The sequence below is a fragment of the Haemaphysalis longicornis genome, unplaced genomic scaffold (genome assembly GCF_048455015.1).
Source record: "Haemaphysalis longicornis isolate Haplotype H1 unplaced genomic scaffold, Haemaphysalis longicornis Haplotype H1 scaffold_9, whole genome shotgun sequence".
Classification (NCBI taxonomy): domain Eukaryota; kingdom Metazoa; phylum Arthropoda; class Arachnida; order Ixodida; family Ixodidae; genus Haemaphysalis; species Haemaphysalis longicornis.
The window spans coordinates 64,370,766-64,376,765 of NW_027526460.1; the positions used below are offsets into that span (position 1 = coordinate 64,370,766).

General features: G+C 47.8%; 1 non-coding gene across 1 annotated transcript; it reads right to left on the reverse strand.

Annotated features, from left to right (window-relative positions):
- Positions 1 to 5,725: 5,725 nt before the first annotated feature.
- On the reverse strand, positions 5,726 to 5,798 carry Trnak-cuu (transfer RNA lysine (anticodon CUU)). Its single transcript has one exon. It is a non-coding gene; the product is annotated as a tRNA-Lys (tRNA).
- Between the last annotated feature and the right edge of the window lie 202 nt (positions 5,799 to 6,000).

A 6,000-nucleotide genomic window follows, 5' to 3' on the forward strand; every position in this document is an offset into this window, starting at 1 on the left:
ATTCCTTCGCTCTCCTTTTAAACGAAAACGCAATTTACGCTTTCATTCCAACAAGCAGCGCGCTGCGCCTGCTTGACTTTGGCTGGACTTGAAGGTTAGCGGGACGCACGAGACGTGTCCTTGGTTTGTACCCGGAGGAGCAACTTTGCCTTAAAACTAATTCAGGACACTTGAGTCTGTGTGCATGGATTAAACGCGAAACGCAGTGTGGCAATTTTTAGCCTGGCTTAATTAAGACTTTGTGCACCGCTTGATGCTATGTTGGGCGACATCTTGTGAGTTGCAGAAAACTCACCCCCCCCCTTTTTACGTCTCTTAATTACCTCATTCTTTAATATTGATGTGACATAGACCGGTATTTACAAGTGGCCGAATACGGAAGGCACGATATAAGAGAGCGCCGTCCAAGCATGGGACCGAACTACACGCGCGTCTCTGTCAGCGTCTTCATCTTCCCTCCTTGATGATGATCCCGACTCACAGCTCACCTCGCGTACCCTTTACAGCGTGCGTATCAAATGTGTCGTAACATCCGGTAATCCGAAACGTACATGCAAAGCATATCCGCTAGAGTTCTTTTAAGTCACTCTGTAAGACCGTTCGTCTGCGGATGGTAGGAAGTCGTAAACTTGTGTCAGGCTGCGCAGGAGCGAAGGATGTCGTCGACTCCTCGCGACAGGAAGTTTCGTCCGATGTCATTCAGTAGCTGACGGGGAGCACCATGATGGAAGATCACCTCGTAATGGAGAAAATCTGCGACATCGGTAGCGCAGCTGTTCGGAAGGGTCCGTGTTATTGCGTAAGGTGTCGCATAATCAGTGGCCATTGCAGTCCACCGATTTCCGGCCCCAGACTCGGCCAAGGGGACAAGCAGGTTTAAACCAACGCGGAAAAATGGTTCGACCGGTGTGTCCAGTGGCTGAAGAGGGACGGTGGGCGGCGTCGTTGGATCTTTCCGACATTGGCACTTGTCGCATGCACCGACTTAACGGCGAATAGTGCGGTAAAGCCCTGGCCAGAAGAAACGCCATCGGACACGGTCATACGTTCTGGAAACTCCTAAATGAGCAGCTGTTGGATGGTCGCGCAGCTGCTTGAAGACATCCAAACGAAGGTGGTCAGGCACAACCGGGAGCAGCTCGGTACGTTCCAGGCGTGCATTCTTACGATAAAGCACACCGACCTTGAGTTGGAAGAATCGTACTGATGGGTGCGAAGGGGCGTTACTCAGGCGTTTAATTATGTCGAGCGAAAATTAATCCAGGCGCTGCTCTTTACCTAGCCGGAAGAAAGAGAAAATCCCCAGAAGAGATGGCAACGCATCGGAACACGTAGGCTCGGGAGGTTCTACGGGGTAGCGTGACAGACAGTCGGTGTCCTGGTGCAGTCGGCCGGATCTGTAGCCGACTGAATAAGAGTACTCCTGTAGGCGAAGAGCCCAACGCCGGAGGCGGCGTGTTGGAATATTCATGTCTCGGCCCTTGCGTTGTCAAACGTCCTTAGACCTTAGACCATGAAAATTGGCGGCACACCAGATATTTGAGCATCCTGGAGCTTTGGTGTCATCCCAAGTGCGTGAAGTTCCTGTCGCGACACCCTCTTTTTGTTTCAGTTGAAGGCCCTTCGAATTTGGGGTCATCCGCTGCTCACAAAGCCGGCTTTTTCATTGTGGGTGTATAACGCTTTTCAATTACAGTACGCGACGTTCCTGGTGCAGTCTTTAAAGCGAAGCTTTACAGGATAATATCCCATGCATTTTTGTTCTTCACCCTCAAAAGACGCCTTTAAAGAAAACAAACTTTACCACATGTCTTGAATCTCATGGTGTTACGTAGAGCGAGTCGTTCTTGACTGAGCGCGTTTGTTTGTGTGCTTCTTGTTTGTTTGTTTCTTATTTGTTTGCGCTCTTGCAAGTTTGCATGCGGCTCCTGAAGGGCTCTAACAGGGAGGCCGCGTATTGTTCGTACTTCTGGATGCTACCGACGTCCAAATTTCTAAGTGTGCGGGTCCTGTGAAGTCTTTGCTTATAGGTGCCGTGCCCTGATTTTCCTCAGCGAATGTATACCTCTACCCCTTTATTAGAGACCATCTAGGCAGTTTGGAATGTGCGGAACTTCGGGTACATCTGGTGCCGACAAAGCCGAATTTTTTGCCTCATGGGGGACATCATGAGTTCTCATTAGACTGCATTGCACATTCCAAGTTTAGTTACAACAGCGGTTGAGTAAAGCGTGTCCCAGTTACAGCATGGGCTTTAAAAGCACCAATGACCTTGCTTTCCTTTTCATAATGTCAAGCACTGTTACAACAATATTCTTACTACGACACTATTTCGCTTGCGTCGAAATGACGTACTAGCGGAGAAAGAAATCTGTGAAAATACTTCCCATAAGTCCCACTTCTGTGTTTACGGCAGAACCGCATCTCATACTACCTAAAAAATCAAAATGAACAACGGATGCACCATTCAGGTGGTAGCTAGCCGGGTGGGCTGGTTGTTTCTTACGGAATAAAGGCAGGTAAAATTCGGTCAATGCAGCGACACCGCGAACTAACATGTAATGTTGAGTGGCCAGCACTCTACGCGGTTACCCATCGAGCGAGCCATTGCAAGACAACTTATATACCTCTTTCGGTTCAGAAGACGACACTAAAGTGGAAAATCCGAAAACTGTTGTGGTGCTGAGGTCTCTCGCGAATGTGATTCCTTCCACCTGCCTGGGAGCATACTGGATGCCCCCAATAGAATGCTTGCAACCCCTGACAACCGTCATTGAAAGCCATAGGTTTTTCTGAAACGGTTCATAAACACTGACAGCATGCATCGACTATCATTTGAATATTAGGACGCTTCAATTTCTTGTTTTTGTTATTGCTTCCTTCTGCTTCCGAAGCACTAGTAACATATCTGCGCTAATAATCATTTGTTTATTTATTTGTACATACTGGAAGGCTAACAAAGGCTTTGGCAGCAAAGAGTACAGTAGTGAAAGGTGAACAACATACACGCTCATTAACACATGGTACAACATGTGTTACGAAAGGCCTTGGCCCCTGTTTAAAAGCTCAATCATATCGATGAGACCCGTGCAGCGACTTATACAATGCAACCTCCTCGCGATAACAGAACTAACCGTTTAGCAAAGTTATTTAAGGTTACATTTAAGTACTTTTGCTTAGCCGTTTTGACTGATGTTTTCATCACGCGAGGTTAATCATTTATTTCGTACTCTCGAATAAACAAGGTATTTTGTGTAAGCATCCTGAGCCTTTAAAGTTTTGCGTTTCAAATATATAATCTCTCTTGATATTCATTGGTTCGTTTTGCGTACGGTTTTTGCGTTTTTTCAGGATGTATTTTACAAGATAGTGGTGGACATTGGCTTTGAAATGCAACCGTAGGTTATCAGTTGACATTCTTTCATCGTTGTAACAGTGAAAAAATTAAGAATAAGAGTCTCCCAAGAATTCTCAAAAGCTGACGTCATTCGCATTTCATCGTCATTATAATCATTATCATAAACAGCCTGCTAAGCCCACCGCAGGGCGAAGGCCTCTCCCACTGACTTCCAGCGTTTTCTGTCCTGCCCCGTCCCACTCCACTGCTGGCCACCAAACCTCGGTATCGTATCCCTCCATCGAGTTGTTGTCCTTCCCTGTCCTCTAGACCCATCTCTTGGTATCCACTCTGTTACCCTAAATTGTCCACCGGCTGTCTCTTCATCTCCGTACATGGCCAGCCTAATTCCATTTCTTTTTGTTTACATTACCTATGATATAATCTACTAGTGTTTGTTCCCTGATCCACGAAGCTTGTTTCGCCACCATAGGTGTTACTCCCATCATTATTCGTTTCATGGCCCGTTGAGCAGATCTAAGTTTGCTTTCAATTTGTTTAGTAAGGTGCCAAGTTTCTGCTCCGTAGGTCATCACCGGAAGTATGCACTATGCACCGGTTGTTTATTTTTCTTTTGAGCGAGAGAGGTACCTTTCCATTATTTCGGAGTGCTTGCCGAGTGCTCCACTGCCCATACCTATTCTGCGCAGTATTCTTCTCTCGTCGATGGGGTCAGCACTAACAATCTGTCCGAAGTAATACTATTCTTATCCTAATTCCTTTAGTAGTATACAGTTCGTCCTATACTATAGTACTATGCTATAGTACTATACTATATAGTACTATACTATAGTAGTATATAGTATAGTAGTATAGTATTAGTAGTATAGTATATTCCTTTAGTAGTATATAGTTCGTCTCCTAAGCTGAACAGGGCGCTTACGGCATGCTTATTGCTCATTACATTAGATTTATTCATATTCGTTTTTAGTCCTACGTACAGGAATTTTGTTTGTAGTTCTTCAAGCATTTTTTGCAGGTGTTCTGCAGTCTTACCCAGCAATACTGTCTTCTGCAAATCTCAAATGACTCAAGTATTCTCTATTTATCCTTAAACCTTTCTTTTCCCTTTAAAAATTTCTGAATATCCCATCCAGACAAGCTGTGCACAGCTTCGGCCAGATAGTGTCTCCCGGTCTTACTTCCTTTTGGATGGGGAATTGATCACTTTGCTGTTGAAATGGTATCAGTTCCGTACGTTCCTTATAGATGTGCCGTCTAGAAGTCTTCGTTGGGTCTCTTCTATTCCCTGGTCCTTTAATGCTTTTAGCACGGCTGTGATTTGTACCGAGTCAAACGCTTTCACATACTCTATAAATGCCATGTAAAGGGGTCTAGTGTTTAGTTTAGTGTTTAGTTTAAAGGTGTCCAGTCGTATATCTGGGTATTTTATTTGGAACCGGCCGGGGGTTTATAGCGTTAAAGAGCATGTGATTCCCTCGTAATCTGCAATTTAAGAGACTGCTTCTGAAGAAATTGTGTCATTTGTAATGCTGCCACTTTAAAACTAAGGTGTAGTATACGGCGGCTAAGTGACTCGTGTTGAGGCATGTATATTCTGCTTAAATTCAAGGTTAAAAAACCATTTTCCAACATCGCCTCTTCGCAGGACGAATCGGCACAGGCGTTATCGAGTGTTTTCCAGTCTATTGAACGTAGTTTGTAGTCACCTGCGAGTATAGTTTTTTTAGTGTACCGAAGAAAGGGTTGCATATATTCGGCCCATGCGTGCAGCGTACTGCAATCCGCATTTGGTGGTAAATATATGTTTGCTATAAAAATACAAATTTTCCTACAATAATCTGTGGGAATTGCGGAGCTCCGCCATCTTTCCTATCCCTCTCGGCCCGCCGCGGAGGCGAGAGGGGTGGTACCTCTCTCTCCGCGGTCGCGCGCTTTCCCCTCCGGGAGGATCCCCGTGAGAGCGGGGGGCGCGGCCGAACCCCTCACGTGACAGGTTTTGCCCGGAAAATCCGGCAGGCTGGTCCGAGGCGGACGACGGAGGTACGGCCTCTTTGGACACGAACCATCGTCGGGAGCGGCCGTAAGTACGACTCGCTCCTTTTTGGCCTTCCTTTGTCCGCCCTCGCGCCTGTCTCTCCCGCCCGGCTAAGGTGGTCGGCGGTGTAGAACGACGCGCCCGACGTCTCCTTTATTGCATTGCAATAAACGTCGGAGTGGGCGAATTCTGTGTCCTGTGTTCCTTGCTGTTCGCTGCCGATACGCCAAGTTGGTGATCCGCGGCGGTGTTCAGTGGAGCTAGCCTTGCGGCCGGATCTCGAGGATCGAGCTAGGCCGCCGTTAGAACCCTGGTCCCCACATTTTTGGCGCCCAACGTGGGGCTCGAACCCACGACCCTGAGATTAAGAGTCTCATGCTCTACCGACTGAGCTAGCCGGGCCAGCCGCCACCCCGGGGAGAACGAGCCAGCTGTATGCGAAAACAGCACCCCGCCGCCCGTACAGCGAGTGAGCTGCGCGGCGGGCCGGCTCCCGCGGTCACCTGATCGCGCCCCCTCCTCCACGTTGGCGGAGGCACCCGTCCGAGGTGCGCCGAGCGCTGGGCTAACTGGCCACCTGGGAGGCAGCACTACGACCGCGGCC